The sequence below is a fragment of the Bos taurus genome, chromosome 13 (genome assembly GCF_002263795.3).
Source record: "Bos taurus isolate L1 Dominette 01449 registration number 42190680 breed Hereford chromosome 13, ARS-UCD2.0, whole genome shotgun sequence".
Classification (NCBI taxonomy): domain Eukaryota; kingdom Metazoa; phylum Chordata; class Mammalia; order Artiodactyla; family Bovidae; genus Bos; species Bos taurus.
This window is the reverse complement of record NC_037340.1, coordinates 69,925,539-69,942,202: the sequence shown is the minus strand read 5'-3', so window position 1 is coordinate 69,942,202 and position 16,664 is coordinate 69,925,539. Positions and strand designations below refer to the sequence as shown.

Genomic DNA, 16,664 nt, shown 5'->3' with positions numbered 1-16,664 from the left:
TGGAACCAGACACAAAGAAGTCACAGGTGTAGCCCATTCCAGTAAAACAGAGGTCAGGTTGTAGTTCTATTGCATCAGCTGTATTTCTGGCAACTTTTCTGCTTGAGATAGTTCATCCGAATGTGAGTGCAGGTGACATTCTTATATGATCACCTGAAATTCACTTAAAACTTTTTTTTTTTTAAGGAAAATGATTTGTCTCCTTGGGTAAACATTATTTGCCACATACCTCCCAACACAGATATTAAGTGCACACTATTTCCTCTGCCTAAGGTCCTGTCCTCTTCAACTCTATAGACCCAGCCTCAGTGTCCCCTCCTCTGGGAAGCCTTTCCATGTTCTCCTATATAGAACAAATGATGTTCTTCTCTTTGCTTTCCAAAGCAGTTGACACATACATCTAGTGTTACATATTTTCTTCCAGAAGTATTTCTTTCCACATCTGGCTCCTCTGAAATATCAAGTTACTTGATGGTTGGGAGAGTGCCTTGTTTATCTGCAGCCCACAGTGTTGGGTTGGAATAGATGCTCAGAAAAGTTTGTTGACTAAATGGGAGTTTTAAATGAGAAGACCATACCCCACATACAGTCATCCCTCAGTATCTGTGGGGGGCTGGTTCCAGCATCTGTTGTGGATACCAATATCCGTGGATGCTCAAGCCCCATAGTTGGCCCTCCATACCTCTGGTTCTGCATCCTGGGATTCAACCAGCCATGGATCGTGTAATACGGTGGTTTGTCAGCTTTGTTTACTGAACACCAGGCACTGTGCAGAAAGCTGCCCATGTGCTGTCATTTAATCCTTTCAGTCATTTCTACTGGCTTGATTATTGATATTTTCATTGCTCTTTTATGGATGAGAGATTAAATAGCAAAGTCACTCAGCCAATTATTAATCTGCCATATATGGCAGATGTGAGATTCCAACTCTGGTATGTCATACTGAGTGTGCTCGCTGTTTATTGACCCCTAGATTCTAAAGGTGGGGACCACTTTCTGAGCATATTTGTTACAGACTTGGGACTCCGTAACAAAAAAGGTGCCTGGAACGCGTGAAAAAAACTCAGAAAAGGGGTCACCTTTATCCCAGGTGTCACAGGTTACACAACAGAAGCTGTGAAAAAAGAGCTTTACTATACCTGAGGGGGCTAACTGATGTGCTTGAAAGTTCTCAATTGAAGATTTAACGGAAAGCAGTCATCAGAAGTCGTCCTTCTTGTTAAGAAACAGAGGAGAGAAAAAAAACTGCGGTAAAGTTTTTGTGGGATAAAAGGAAAACTAACTCCCAGGCGATGCTTGTTGGGAAATACTGGACTGAGAAGAGAGCGGCGGGGCAAGGATCAGGGTTCCCAATCCAGCTAGCATCCTTTTGAAAGTGCAGCCTGGCGTGGCCTTTCTTTGGTGGTTCTCTAGAAAGCCCAGGACACGGAGTACAAAAGCCAGGAACCTCCGGTGATGGAGCATCCGCCCCCGGTCCCCCCTCCTTCCCTGCCGGGCTCAGCCTCCGCGCCGAGAAAAGCGGGAGCGACGCCCGCGCATGCGCCCAGGGTAAGGTCCTCTCTGCGACGTCAGGGGGCTTGCGCCCGCACGAAAGCCCCGCCCCTCCAGGCGCCAGAGGCGACCTGGGCGGGGGGCCTCGGGCCACGCCCCCAGCCGAGCCGAGAGGGGCCGAGCGGAGCCGAGCGCCTCCGAGTGCGGCCGGGCCGAGCCGAGCGGCCCGGAGTCGGTTGGTGCAGCTGCGTCCCCGCCGCCCAGCCGTCCGCGGCTCCGGCGTCGCCGCCGCCTCCGCCTCCGCGCGGTCTGCGCCGGCCGGCCAGCCGGTCGCTCGCCAGCCGGGAGGGAGGCCTGGAGCGCGCGGAGAGCGGCCCGGCCGCGGGCGCCGCCGCCGCCACCGCTGCCAGGTGAGCGCCAGCCTCGGCCCTCCGACCCCGTATGCCCCCGCGGCTGTCAGCCCCCGTGTGTGTGTGTCTCCCCGCCTGTCAGCGTCCCGTGTCTGCGCGCGCTCCTCCCGCCACGCCTGGCCCCCTGCCCGGCCCGCAGCGTCGCCACCCCCGCCCGCTGCCCCGGCTCTTTCTGTCAGCCGCCAGCACCCCCTGGCCGGGAGGCTCCGCCCCTTCCCCCCGAGGCCCCGCCCCCGCCCCATCTGTCATCACCCCTCCTCACCCCCCCAGCTCGCTCCCGGCTGGGTCGCCCTGCAGGCGTGAGGGTGCAGCTGCTCTCTGGGGGTCCGAGCAGCCCCCCGTGGCCACACGGCTGCAGCTGGAGGATCGCGGCAGGGCGTTGGGGGTGTCCGTAGATACCCGCCGGACCATGCGAGGGTGCGTGTCGGTGTGAGAGCCGGGTGTGAGCGCTGTGTGTGCGCCCTGTAGCCGGGAGGGGAGCGCGGCGGGGTGGGTGGGGGGCGGCCTGACCGACGTGGGGCGGGAGATGCCAGGCGACCGAGAGCCACTTGCCCCAGCGCCCGCGGGCCCGCTGCGTCCTGCGGGGACTGGACAACGCCGGGCCTCTGGTCCGCTCTGCCAGGGAGGCAGCTGGACCGGGACTCGAGCCACTTGGGGTTACAGTAGACTCCTCCCTCCTGGGACCACCCCCACCCCCCGACTTGCCCACGCGAAGGCAGCGGAGCTGGGCTCGGGCACCCCGGATGCCGCGAGGGGCACGTGAGCGGAGTTTGGGGGCTTGTGAAACCCTGCGGGTTTGGGATTTCCATTCAGAGACGCTTGTCGGAAGTGATTGAGGGGTGGGTGGGATGTGGAGCTTAGGTGGAAAGTGTTTTGAGAGCTTGAGTCATTTTGAGTTGCGTGGTTTGCATTTCTGAGCAGTGATTGCCCTGGGCTTGTGCCCTGTGAGAAACTGTTATGTGATGTAGGGGTTGGGGGGGGGGGTGCTCGTGTAGACGAGGAGGGAGGGCACACTTTTCTGTTTTTATCTGTGTCATGTGGACGTATAGTGTATTTATTCATGAGACCTTCGTACAGCCTCAGTTTTAAAAAGGGTTACAATAGTTTCCATTTACCGATTCTCTTGTATGCTGTTATTTTGATGTGCTTTATTTGCAGTAACTTCGAATTGCGATATTTCAAAACTAAGAGAAAACGCGTCCTAAAACAATTGGTATTTTGCCGGATAATTCTCAACCACGGGGAAAGAGCCAAGAGCGCACTTCATTAGCTGGAACAACTTATTCGGGCTTAATTTGTTTCTAAGAGACACACAGTGGAAAAATCCAGAAGCGGCATAGTAGTAGAAGAGTGTTAGGAAATTCATGAAAAGAACCCTTCTATTGCTGCCTTGGAAAGACGGTATCAAAGTTGCTGGAGAGTACAGTGCTTCTATGTAATGATAAACATATTAACCAAGTTGGTTTTGTGACCTTGCTATGTGGCGTGGGACTTGATTGGTGTAGTGCTTCGTAACAGGGAAACATTGCGTGGGAAGCAGGGTAATTTGGGGAGAGAATGGTCCTCTTTCTTGGGTCATATTTAAGTAAGATTTCAGACCAGGGCATTCTGCTGGTGGAGGTGAGTTTTAAAATTTTCTACGATGACATCAAAAATTACAAAAGTAACTCATGTTTAAGGCAGAAAACTAGAAGGAAAAAAAAATCCTAAGAAAAGGTTAAGAAAAAAGCCATCATCCCACAAACCATAGTAAACCACCCTTTCCTATTTATCCCTTTAGTCTTTTGTTCCCATATGTAAGTATGTTTTTTCTTATAGAAATGCTACTGTACTGTAAAATTGTGTTATGGTCTGCTTGTTAACACTTACAAATAGATTGTCAGCGGTATGTCTTGTTTTTGTAAGAACTTGTTCCTTTTCTGATGCTTTTAAAAAAGAGGTTAGAATCTTTGCTTAGAGTGTTCCAACAGCTTCCCACCTTAAAGTAAAATCTGAAGTCCCTGCCATGGCCTTTGAGGCTGCCTCCCTGTCCTCATTTCCAGCCTTGCCCGACAGATCTCTTTGCTGTTGCCTAAAAACTTCAAGCAAACACCAGCCTCAGTGCCTTTGCATTTGCTGTTGTGTCGGCTTGTAACCCTGTTCCCTGGATACCCTGGTTCTTGCCTCAGGTCTCTGCTCCAGTATAACCTTTTAGTGCCTTTCCCTGAACACTCTGTGGAAGACCCACCTCATCTCCCTGTTCTCCTTAATCAACCTTACTTTTTTTTCATGGTTCTTACCACTGCTTGGTAAATACCAATTTATTTGTTGGTTTACTGTCTCTTTCCCCCCATTAATCTGTAAGTGTGAGGTTTTTTTCACTGATGTATCTTCAGAGCCCAGAACCTGACACATAATGGGTGCTTAATCAGCATTTGCTGAATGAACGAATGAATGGATGCTCGTTATCCATCCATTCATGAGATCTTCCTGGAAGCCTCCTAGGCTCTTAGATAGCCATATCATGAAGTGGGATAACAATCCTTTAAAAGTTAGGATAGGCCTCTCCTTTCCCTGGGTCAGAAGATCCCCTAGAGAAGGAAATGGCAACCCACTCCAGTACTCTTGCCTGGAAAATCCCATGGACGGAGAAGCCTGGTTGGGCTACAGTCCATGGGGTCGCAAAGAGTTGGACACACTGAGCGACTTCACTCACTCACTTACATATCTGAGGTGAAGAATTTCATGGTGTGAGGCTATGGTCTTAAAAAGAACCACAGTCTTGATTTAACCTGCACAATTGAGGGAAGGAAGAGTTCTGGCCTCTGTTACTGACTTTTCTTCTTATGCGCTGGAAATCTTTGAAACATTTCAAGTATTCCAGTGGTGTTGACAGCTATGATTTTGGTTTGATGGTTCTTAGTGATAGTTTTAGCCTCAAGAGCATAATGAGTTTTTTGTATCAACAGATACCCAGAGATTATAGCTTTATTTCATTTTCACCTGAGGAGTAGCTGTTATATTTACTTATTTTCCTGGCAATTCTATCCTTTTCAACTCCCTGCTTATCAGTTTTTGGATGGTCTAGCAGGTAACTTAAGGTTTTTTTTTTTTTTTTTTAAACATTTTAAAATAAGTCCTTGATCTCTTGAGCCTTTTGCATTTTTCATTTGACTCTTGAACCGTTTGAAAGTACCAGTTTCATCTTTCAGGACAAAATGACATCTGCAGTAACACATACAGTTGCATTTGCATTATAAGGAAGGGGAAATTCGTATATTGAGGCAGAATTTTTACAGAGCGTCAGTGTAAGGTTTTTAAGGCCTTGAATTTCAAGCAGGCAATCTTTAATTTTAATGAGTTTTTGAAAAGAATCCTTGCTTTTCCTCTAAAGGAAAAGAATTCCTTTGAACACAATCCAAACCGTCAAAAAGGTTTTTTTCTGATGCTTCAGATATATTTGGGGGAAGAAATCGTAAATGAAAAATTTTGTTCTTTTAAAGGAAGGCCTGAAGGGAATGTGTTAAGAATTTATTTGTATTTGTTCCACAGGCGTTTATTAAGCACATCTTTGGGGCAGCCGTACAAGTACATTGTATGGGCTGCATTACCACGTTTAGTTTTAGATTACCTGCCTGATTTGTTATTATTTATTCCCTTCTTTCACTCGGCTACCTCCCTTCTCTCATCAGATTCTCTTCCTAAGTGATCTCATCCGTTCCCAGGACTTTATTACCCTCTGGATGCAGATGACTGCCTCAGTTACACCTCCCGCCCAGACCTTTCTTTGGTTCTAGATTTACAGTTTTAACTCCTGCCTCCCTTCTCTCTCTCTCCTTGCAGACTCACAATGATCTCAAACTTCACATGCCCACAATTGATCACTCAGTCTCTCCCTTTCAAGCTTCCAGATTTGTATTCCTCATTCTCGATCCCTGTGCCCTCTCTTCTCCTGCCTTCTCCTGCCCCCAACCTCCCTTTAGTCAGCACTGTCCATCCATTCACTGTTTAGCCCTCCGAGAGTCGACCTGGATTTTCCCCCATTCCTCAGCCGACGTCTAGTCTATCAGTGTGGGCCGTGGGCCTGCCCGCCCTCCCCTCCGTCCTCCTCGTCCGGCTACCGTCCTCTTTCATCTGGGTGACTGCCCCTGCCTGCCGCCTGGTCTCCCAGCTTCCACTCCTGCCTTCTCTAACCCATTCTCCCCCTGCAGCCAGCGAGCCTATCAGACCTTGTCCCCTCGAGCGTCCTCTGCCCATTTTGAGGCCTCTCACCGCCCTGAGATCCACGTCCACACTCGGGTGCCAGCCTCTGCCTCTTCTCCACCCTCCACTCCTCGCTAGCCATGCTCCTGTAAGGTGGAAGTACTGTCGGATCTGCTCAGAGCCAAGTTCTTCTCTTCCGTGTAGCACTTCCCTCTGCCTGGCACTGGTCCCCAGACTCTTCTAGGGGAAGGGCCTTCTCTGACATCTGGGCTCAGCGAAAATGTCCCTTCTCAGAGGAGTCCCTTCCCTGATCACCCTTTTACAGCAGCTGCCTCCTCATTGTCCCCCTCTCAGTACACATGCATTTCCTGCTTAGCATGTCACCAGAATTCCAGGTATTTAACCCAGATGTTTGTTTTCTTCTTTATGGTCCATTCCCCCAGTAGACTGCAAGACCAAGAGGGCAGGGACAGCCTTGGCTTATTTATGGTCCAGTCTTGGCCCCGTCTCTGTGTAGATTCCACTAGCTACAGGTCCCGGATACCTTTTGAACGATAAAATGATTGTAACAGCCAACCTTTTTTGAAATTATGTGTCAGGTCCATGGTTAAGTGTGTTCACACATTATCTCTCAACCTCTGGGAGAGGCTACTAAGGTAGTAATGGTTATGACCTATTTTTTATTGTTGTTTTGAAACAACTGAGCTTAGATAAGTAACTTTTGAAGTTACAAAGCTAAGAAAGTGTTGGAGCTAGAATTTGGATCTGTATGGTCTGACTGTAGAATCTTTTCTCTTACTCTTTGCTGCCCTCTGAGAAGAATGTAGGAATGAATAAATAAACATTCAACATTCTGTGAGATTAATATTGGGTGATTCTTCATTGGAGCATAAAAAACAGTGCTTGTGTTAGGGTTGTGCATTTCCTGGAAACTTAGTGTCAACAAGCCCTATGCTGAAACATATAGTTTGTGTTCAGGCTGTTTTTTTTTTTTTTTTAATAAAGATTTAAAATATATTTATTTATTTATTTGGCCATGCTGGGTCTTAGTTGCAGCATGCAGGATCTAATTCCCTGACCAGGGATCAGACCCAAGACCCCTGCACTGGGAGTGCAGAGTCTTAGCCACTAGACCACCAGGGAAGTCCCAGGCTCTGTATTTTAATTTTCCCTCTGCCACTTACTAGCTGCAAGCCCTTGGGCAAATTCCATAACAGCTTAAGTCTGTTTTTTTGTTTTTCAGCTGTAAATGAAGAAAAATAATATCTTATCTCACAGGGTCATTATAAGTAGCATAATTATACACAAAAAGCAATTAATGTTAGCAATTAATATTATATGGAGAAAAAAAGTTAGGAAAAGACTTTTAGCCTCATTAACAAACTAGATTTGGGTTGAGAGTGAGAGACAGACCATAATTAACAGTATTGTTTCACTGACTCTGGTTTTGAGTTTATAAAAATTATCAGGGAATTAACTCTTCGGCTTAGAATTTATAATCATTCTGTATGCAGCTTTTGTTTGTATTTAGTTAAATGCTTGTAGGTAAGAGGGTTTTGTTTTCTTCTTTTTCTTTTTAGACTCTTCCCAATCTTAAGATTCTCAGGGTAGAGGGATCCTTTGAGAGGGTGGATTTTTCCCCCCCATTCACGACTGTTACAGCTTACTTCAGTAATGATTATCACCAGGGAGCTTGCTTTAAATAACCAAGCAAACAGTAGGCCCCGCACAGGCACAGATGGGCTTGGCAGCCCTTATGATGGAATATCTGGACATAGCTGTATTTTCTGGTGGGACAGCTTATGAGCAAGTGCTAGTCTGATGACTTCCATCATTTCTGTGAAATAGAGTTTTGCTAAGAATAAGTGAGAAGAAGTCAGAGGAAAAGCAAGGAGACTTGACAAAGAGTCAAGGTCAGGAAGAGGAAGAGTGAACTTGGGCCGATGCCCGTGACCTCTCGGCAGTGTGCAGGGCTCTGTTGAGGTAGGAGGCTGTGGATTGATCAGGACACCAGTAGCACACAGCTGGCTGGTGTCAGGAGCAAACAAGACATCCATTTGGACTGGGCCAGGGTCGAGGCCGGCTGCAGTGAGCCGCGGTAGGACAGTGTAGCGGAGGAACTACACTGTCCTCCGAGCAGGGAGTGATCAGCATAAGCAGGAAAGGGGGTCCCAGCTGGACCTGGAGGAGAAAAGGGCCAGAGGTGTGGATAAAACCAAGCACTGGGTGTATTGGAGCCCTGGAGTGGAGAAGGACATGTGAGTGGAAGATTTCAGAGTTGGAGCAATTAATTACTGGACAGAACAGGCACCCGGGTTTTGCCACGGACATACATAGCCCAAGTGAAGTGAACTCAGTGAAGGAGGCCAAGTAACTGAGGCTTGAGAGTTGTTTGGGTCATCCCTGTGGTTATCCAAGCCATCAAAAGGATGGCAGGACGTTTGAGGTACAGAGAAGGAAGGCATGCCACGTCTTGGGTGAATGGCGTTCCAGCAAATGAGAAGAGGGTTGATGGCCACCCTGGAGGAGCCTCAGAAGACTGGGGTATTTTTCCTGAGAGCAGTGGCAGAGCAGTGACCTGAAAGCTTTGTTGGTTGTGGGTCTCTCTGGAAGCAGTCAGCCTTGGCTCAGGTTCACTGTGCTTCTGAAGGCATCCTGATTCCAAGTGAGCAGCATGGTGACATGTAGTATTGTATTTCTATACCTGGCGTGGAAATCATCTGAGGGTCTGCGTTAAAAATTCAGCTTCCAGGGCTCCACTCCAGGCCCACTGAATTAGAATTTCTAGGAGAGAGGACTGAGATTGTATATTTTAACACTCTACTCTCCACACACATACCTGGTAATTCTTTTTTTTTTAAATTTAATTGGATAATTGCTTGACAGTGTTGTGTTGGTTTCTGCCATACATTGGCGTGAATTAGCCATAAATATACATATGTCTCCTTCTTGAACCTGCCTCCCACTGCTCACCCCACCCCACCCCTCTAGGTCGTCACAGAGCACCTGCTTGAGCTCCCTGTGCTCTACACCAACTTCCCACTAGCTGTGTATGTCACATGTGGTAATGTGTATAGTTTAGTGCTACTCGCTCAATTTGCTCCACTGTCTCCTCTTATAATTCTTCATAATTAGGCAGGATTGGGAAAGGCGGCTGCAGTGGATAGAACACGGGAGGCCAACTGCTTGGGTCTGAAGGGAGGCAGGTGAGGGCGAGCCTTAGCCCATGACTCTTAATAGCTTGCCTTTCCAGGTTTAGCTGATGGCAGAGGCTCTGAATTAAGAGACCCTCCATTAAAGTCTGTCACCCTGGCTAAAGCAAGAAGAGACAGCTGGTGATGACAGAGACAAAACTCCCTCTATGAAGTCATCCAAAGCATAGCAGTTTGGGGACACTCTGAGAGGAAACAATCTTGTTTGCCTCCGTGGTCTCTGAATACATTAATCAATCATAATTGCTATCCTGTTCAGCAGGAATAGGTCAAATTATGGTTTGATTAGTTCAGAAAGGTTGAGAAGGAAGTAATGCAGTTTAATTTAGAAAGCTTCCATCCTAATCTTGCATGTTTTAGTACTTCAGTTACCAGTAATATTAACTCATGTGACACAGTTCTATCTCTGAGGACACTGGATTTAAAAACCCTTTACTCAACGAAAGGCCAAAGACAAGAGCAGTTATTATCCCCTAGGGGCTGCATACACAACTAGATAGTATCGTGATCCCAGAAGGCCTGCCACCCCATGCTGCCAGCTTTTATGAAGAAAATTCTGTTTTTTTCCATGATAAGGACAGGGAATCCTACAGGAGAATAGCTGCTAGAGAGGGAACTTGGGGTTCACCATTCAAGATAATATTTCTTACCTCACAGGGTCACTGTGAGTAGCATAATTGCACTCAAAAAACCAATGTTAGCTATTAATGTTATATAGAAAAAAAAGACGACCTTTAGCCCCGTCAACAAATTAGGGTTTGGTTAAGAATGAAAGACCATAACTAACAGTGCTTGTTTCACTGACTCCTGTTTTGTTTATAAAAATGATCAGGAAATTAACTCCTTGGCTTGGGATTTATAATCATTCTGTTGATTCTGACCATCCTGGGCTGACCGCTTAGAATCCCCTACTGCTGGTGAGGAGGGTGTGAGTTTGAGCTGCGTGTTTAGAATATTAAACTATACTTAGCGCCTGGTTCGTCATAGCCAAACACTAAAAGCTTCGGGAAAACAATGTTGTTGGCCCTGCCAGACAGAAGTAGTTGCTTTGGACCTTGAGCTTGAAACTTAGCTTGCCGGATGGTACGCTCTGTTTCTTATTTCCTCGTAGCACTGTCGGTACTGAGGGGCCTGGCTTTCAAACTTGATGAACTGGGCACCAAACGTGGTGCAGTGTCTCGGCTATATTCCCATCACTTTGCATGTCTTCCGCGTGCTGCTCCGTCTCCCTGCTGAGCTGCCGGCAGCCATCTGCATGCACATTTTGAGACCCAGAAAATGTGGCAATCGAGGCTTAACAATGCCAGCGCCGCCAGAATTTTCTGTTTGCAAGTTGAAATTTTTAAAAAGTAATTCCTTTTTAGGGAAAAAAAAGAAAAACCAAACAGGAATTTAGAATATTTTTTCCTTGTAGAAAAACATTGTCTTCTAAAGCTGAGAAATACTGAGCAGAGGCCAAAGAGGGTTAGTGATACTAAATGTGGTCTCTAATATCATACTTTTCCTGTCTTCCAGAGCTCAGGACCCCCAAAGGCTCTGCTGTGTTATGGTGCCCTTGACAGCATCTGAATCACTTTAAAGAGTATTTCAGTTTGTGAAGTGTTTGTATGCCTGTTGAACTAGGCACTTTGGGGTTAAAAAAAAAAGTCTCTGGTCTCCAGGAACTTTTTTTTTTAAGTTAGACAAGGTGCATTTAAGTCTCTAACCTAAAGTAGATCGAGCACTGTGCTGCAAAGGAGGTATAATCAAAATGTGGGTTCGCAGACAAAAGAGAGGTTATTTCTGGTGGTGGGTGGAGGTGGCAAGAGGGGGTTGCGGGATACTTTCAGGGAATATTTGTCATCAGACTAGATCTTGAAGGTTGGGGAGAATTTTGAACTCTTCTCGATATTCTGTGTTTACTAAGGCATTGTTTATTTTAGCAAGACTATAGAAATATTTTGGTGCTTAATGAATTAGCTTTCAGTTATCTAAATGACTCATCCAGCATGCCTCACGCCTTAATTACTTTGCATAACTTGTCTCCCTAAGTAACATATAAAGTATTAAGGAATGTGTGATGGCAAAAGGCTTTTATGGAAGCCCTTAAAGATAATCTTGGGATCATAGTGGATATCTCAAGTCCCTGAAGAAACGGAAACATTGTGCCGTGGTGGTGAGCAGGAAATCAGAAGGCATTGGAGGGCATGTGTTTGGGTGTGTCATTTAGGAACTGGGGGAAGCTGGCACTCTTGGGGACGTTGGTGAAGACCCGATAGGGAAGGCATGTCTGCTGGGTTAGGAGGCCTCTTTCTGTTTTAATGACTTTTTAAAGAGTCATTTATATTTTCATTTTTGTCCTCGCTGGGTCTCATTGCTGCGTGCGGGTTTTCTCTGGTGCAGAGAGCGGGGACTACTCTCCGTTGGGCGCTCAGGCTTCTCGCTGCGGTCGGTGGCTTCTCTTGTTGCAGAGCACAGGCTCTGGAGCGTGCGGGCTTCGGTAGTTGTGGCGCATGGGCTTAGTCACCCCGCAGCGTGTTAGATCTTCCCGCATCAGGGATTGAATATGTGTCCCTTGCATTGACAGGTGGACCCTTAACCACTGGACCACCAGGGAAGCCCTTGAGGCCTCTTGAATACCGTGATCAACTGAAGGTGGCCAGCTCCTTCTTCTCCCTTGCACTAGTGGGACTGAGCACATGGGGTTTTATAGAAAGGCTGTGAAGCCATGCCCAGAATTTCTCTTCCTGCCCTAAGCCTCTGTGTTCCTTGTTGCTTGTTCTGCCTCAGACCTGCATCTTCATGCTACAGATCAGATCAGATCAGTCGCTCAGTCGTGTCCGACTCTTTGCGACCCCATGAATCGCAGCACGCCAGGCTTCCCTGTCCATCACCAACTCCCGGAGTTCACTGAGACTCTCGTCCATCGAGTCAGTGATGCCATCCAGTCATCTCATCCTCTGTCGTATTGCTGTGCGTCCCTCTGAATAAATTGTTGCTTCTTTACTAAGCCCATTTTTTGCCATGGTAAGTTAGTGACAGCTGGATCATTGTACCAGACGTGCAAATGGTTCTACTATGCCAGAGACCTTGCAGTTTTTCCTTTCCCATGAGAAGGCTGTATTTTCAGTCTTCCACTTGCTCCATCAGACCAACACTTAATTTTCTAGGAAGCTGAAAAACATACTCCTTGCTACTTTATGTGCTGAAATGGGGCCCTGGCTCAGAATTCTGATCCCTTGGGAATAAACACATAGGGTTTTGAAAAGATACTATTTTCTTTTTCCTTTATTCCTCATGATGCCAATAGCATTTTAAAAGCCAAGAGATTTGGCAGTGCTCTATGCCCCATCCTACCATCAAGGTGACTAAAGCAACCTGAGAATGAATTCCGTTGTTCACCAATGATGTACTTTTTGTCTGCTGTGTGTCAGGTGCTGTGCTAGACCCCTTGGGGGAGCAAGTCAGACGTGGTCTCTCTGTGGCCTCACGCCACTGAGAGTCTGGAGGCTCCATGGCCAGGAAGCCAGAATAGGTTTGTGGAGTAATGATAGGTGGGGGCAGAGAGGCCTGGCTAGTCTCACTTTTGCCTTTTACCAGTTACGTGATCCTAGGCATTTGCCCCTCTTTCCTGTCAGATGGAATAAAACACATTTTAAAAACGTTTATAAAAGTCTTTTAAAACTTAAATGACAGTACATAAATAAGAATTTGAAAAGGTCAAGTTACATATATGCACATTTAGGTAGAGGAAATCAGCCTCTGTCTTGTTCAGTAGGAATAGCTAATAGAGAGTTTCCACAACTCCTTGGCTTCAGAAAATGACCAAATACAATATTTGGACTATATATTATTAATATTTCACTAATTCTAATGTTTATAAGACAACCAGCTATTTGTTGGTGCCTGAAGTTAACATGGACTACTTAGTCACCCCTACATGTATGAACACTTAGTCGTGTCTGACTCTTTGTGACCCCATGGACTGTAGCCCGCCAGGCTCCTCTGTCCATGGGATTATCCCGGTGAGAATACTGGAGTGAGTTGCCATTTCCCTGACTCCAGAGAGCCTGTTTGAGTCCAGGACTGCACATCCACTCAGGCTGCATTTCCAGCCTGCTGGTCTTCCCTGTAGATTTCAGACTTGCCAGTCCCTTACCATCATGTGAGCTGGTTCCTTAAAGTAAATCTCTTAATTTGTATGTGTGTGTACACACACACACACACACGTATTCTGTTGGTTCTGTTTCTCTGGAGAATCCAGATTGCTACAGTACTCAACAGATATTGTCATTATCGATGCAGAAAGAGTAGGAACAAGTGTGGTAAGCAAGGTGCTAAGTGTGATTTTAGCCATGTTGAATTTGAGGGGCCCATGGAATCCATAGGGAGATGTGCACACATGCGTGCTCAGTCATGTCCAGCTCTGCAGCCCTGGGGACTCTGGCCTGCCAGCCTTCTCAGTCCATGGAATTCTCCAGGCAAGAATATTGGAGTGGGTTGCCATTTCCTCCTCCAGGGGATCTTCCTGATCTAGGGATCAAACCTGAGTCTCTTGAGTCTCCTGCATTGTCAGGCAGGTTCTTTACCAACTGTGCCACCTGAGAAGCCTCCAGGGAGATACCAGCAGGGAAATGTAGCCAGGATGTGGAGAGCTCACATGAGAGATCTGGACTGCAGAGATGGAAGATTGGAAGATACTTCCCTACCAATTGGAAGTATGTAGCTGTCAGTTGAAGCTGTGTGTGGGGTGATTTCAGAGAGAGAGCGGAGTAAGGTAAGAGGAGGATCAAAATGGAGCCATAGGAAACAAGGACATTTAGGGTAGAGGCAGAGGAAAAGAAGCCAGAACCAAGGAGGAGCAGACAGAGACGAGGAAGGTGAAGAGAGTGTGGGTGTGGAAATCAAGGCAGAGAAATTTCAAGAGTGCAGCACTGGCAAGTGCCCTAAAAAGGTCAAAGGAAATGTTGCTGTCCGTACATTGAACCCAGCTCTTAGGAGGTATCACTAGAGGTGACTGTTGCAGTGTCATAATTCATTAGAGCCGGTGGAATAGAGCAGGGGTCCCCAACCTCCTGGATCCCATGCCTGGTGATCTGAGGTGGAGCTGATGTAATAATAACAGAAGTAAAGCGCACGATAAATGTAATGTCCTTGAAGCATCCCGAAACTCTTTCCCCTCCCAGCTGGTGGGAAGACTGCCTTCCACAAAATGGGTCCCTGGTGCCAAAAAGGTGGGGGACTGATGGATAGAGGACCAGGTGATGAAGTGGAGATTTGGGTCTGCCTCTTAAAGGAGATCAGTGATGAGGTATGAGGAGAAGAGGGGCTGTGGGCTTCCTGAGGAAGGGGTGATTGTAGGATGCGAGGGATTCTAGCATGTTCAGAGGCTGAAGAGACAGAGCTTGAAGAAAGGATGATTATTGTTCCCCCTTGTCTATTGTATGAAAGTTAAACTCCACAGCCTGATGTTTATAAAGTCCTCCACAGTCTGCCTTTAGCCAATTCTGCCAGACTCCCTCCCTCTCTTCCTTTGTTTTATTCCAACACCCTTGTGTACTTCAGTTGTAGCCCTGGCATGTGGCTCTGAGAGGCTGGATGCTGCAGGGGAGACGCCAGTGGACTGTGAGTCGGGAGTCCTGTGGTCCAATCCTGGCTCCTCCATTTACTAGCAATGGGACCTTGGACCCACCTTAACTGCTCTAAGTCTGTTTTTTTGTTTGCAAACTGTTAATTATAACAGCACTGATGATTCGTGATGATGATGTTGGTTGTGTCAGATGAGAAAACATGTTTCAAAGTAATCTGAAGAGAATTGTTGTTGTTCAGTCATTAAGTTGTGTCCGACTCTTTGTGACCCCATGAATCACAGCACGCCAGCTTCCCTGTCCTTCACCATCTCTTGGAGTTTCCTCAAACTCATGTCCATTGAGTCAGCAGTGCCATCCAACCATCTCATCCTCTGCTGCCCTCTTCTCCTCCTGCCCTCAGTCTTTCCCAGCATCAGGGTCTTTTCCAATGAGTCAGCTCTTCACATCAGGTGGTCAAGGTACTGGGGCTTCAGCTTCAGCATCAGTCTTTCCAATGAATATTTAGTGTTGATTTCCTTTAGGATTGACTGGTTTGATCTCTTTGCTGTTCAAGGGACTCTCAAGAGTCTTCTTGTCCAGCACCACAGCTCGAAAGCATCAATTCTTTGGTGTTCAGCCTTCTTTATGGTCCAGCTCTCATATCCATACATGACTACTGGAAAAACCATAGCTTTGATTATAGGGACCTTTGTCAGCAAATTGATGTCTCTGGTTTTTCATACGCTGTCTAAGTTTGTCTTAGCTTTTCTTCTGAGGAGCAAGCATCTTTTAATTTCATGGTCTGCAGTGATTTTGGAGCCCAAGGAGGATAAGAAGTATGTAAATGAAGCTGGTTTCATCAGATCATGAGTGATCCTAGATTCAGGCTTCTGTATAAATTTTCTTCATTACCACTAGAATCCTCCCGCTTGCTCTCCAACTATCTAAATTCAGCCTGTATTATCTAAAGAAATGCTAATTCCTGTAACAGATAAACCCTGCTGAAATCTCAGTGGCTTAAAACATTTTTGAAGCGACTTAGCATCGGTAGCAGCAGCATGTTCGTTTTAAATCCAGTCAACCATGGGGATGGGGGGACCCAGACTGATGCTCTGCCATCTTCAAACCATGGTTTCCATGGTTCCTGGGGTGCGTTGACATTCCCGCAGCAAGGTGGGGAAAGAGAAAGTTGATCTGGAGGCTTTGATGCTTCAATCCTCGCATGGCGGCTGGTGCCTAAGGCCAGAGGAGAGATAATTGAGAGGAGGCGTTTACTGGATGGGAGATGAACGTGGGGTGTGTGGGATTTAGCACGCACGGAAGGGTGGCGGGGCCTGAGACAGGGAGGCAGGACCAGTGGAGCCTGAGCCGGAACAGACGGGCCCCTCCTCCAGCCGCGAGGGACAGAGCCTGGGAAGGGGAAGGGCCCAGGGGCCCGGGACTGGTTCCCAGTGACAGGAGGTGCCAGGAAGGCAGCACAGAGGCCCCTGGGTCAGGGGAGATGGAGGCGAAAACCAGGGTGTGCACACAGCTTCTGAAACGAGCTTCCCAGAGCTGGGGAGGCAGACCCTGTTCATCTTTTTCAGGATGAGAAAACTGGTGAGGTGGTGACTTGACCAGAGACAATCAACACGCAGGAGAGAAATGAGCTAGGATTTGAGGGATTTGAGGTCCAAGCCCCTGGCGGTGAGAGCCAGGAAACATCCCACCCGGAGAACTGGAGAATTTGGACTCTGAAGATGGCTAGAGGTGTGAAGGTTGGGGGGCGGGGGCGGCGGGGAGGGCCTCTGCGGTGGCGGTTCCTTCACAGGTGATTCACC

General features: G+C 47.3%; 1 protein-coding gene across 6 annotated transcripts in view; it reads left to right on the top strand.

Moving 5' to 3' along the window:
• Positions 1-1,690: 1,690 nt before the first annotated feature.
• Positions 1,691-16,664, top strand: part of ZHX3 (zinc fingers and homeoboxes 3) — a 113,206-nt gene continuing 98,232 nt past the window's right edge. For 4 of the 6 annotated variants that reach the window (XM_002692464.6, XM_059893049.1, XM_059893055.1 and 1 more), the window contains exon 1: positions 2,175-2,318. The gene's annotated coding sequence lies outside the window, so the exon portion shown is untranslated. Of the gene's footprint in view, positions 1,902-2,174; positions 2,319-10,638; positions 16,594-16,664 lie in introns of those variants that run through there. The other 2 variants (XM_059893051.1, XM_059893053.1) reach the window with 2 other exon arrangements.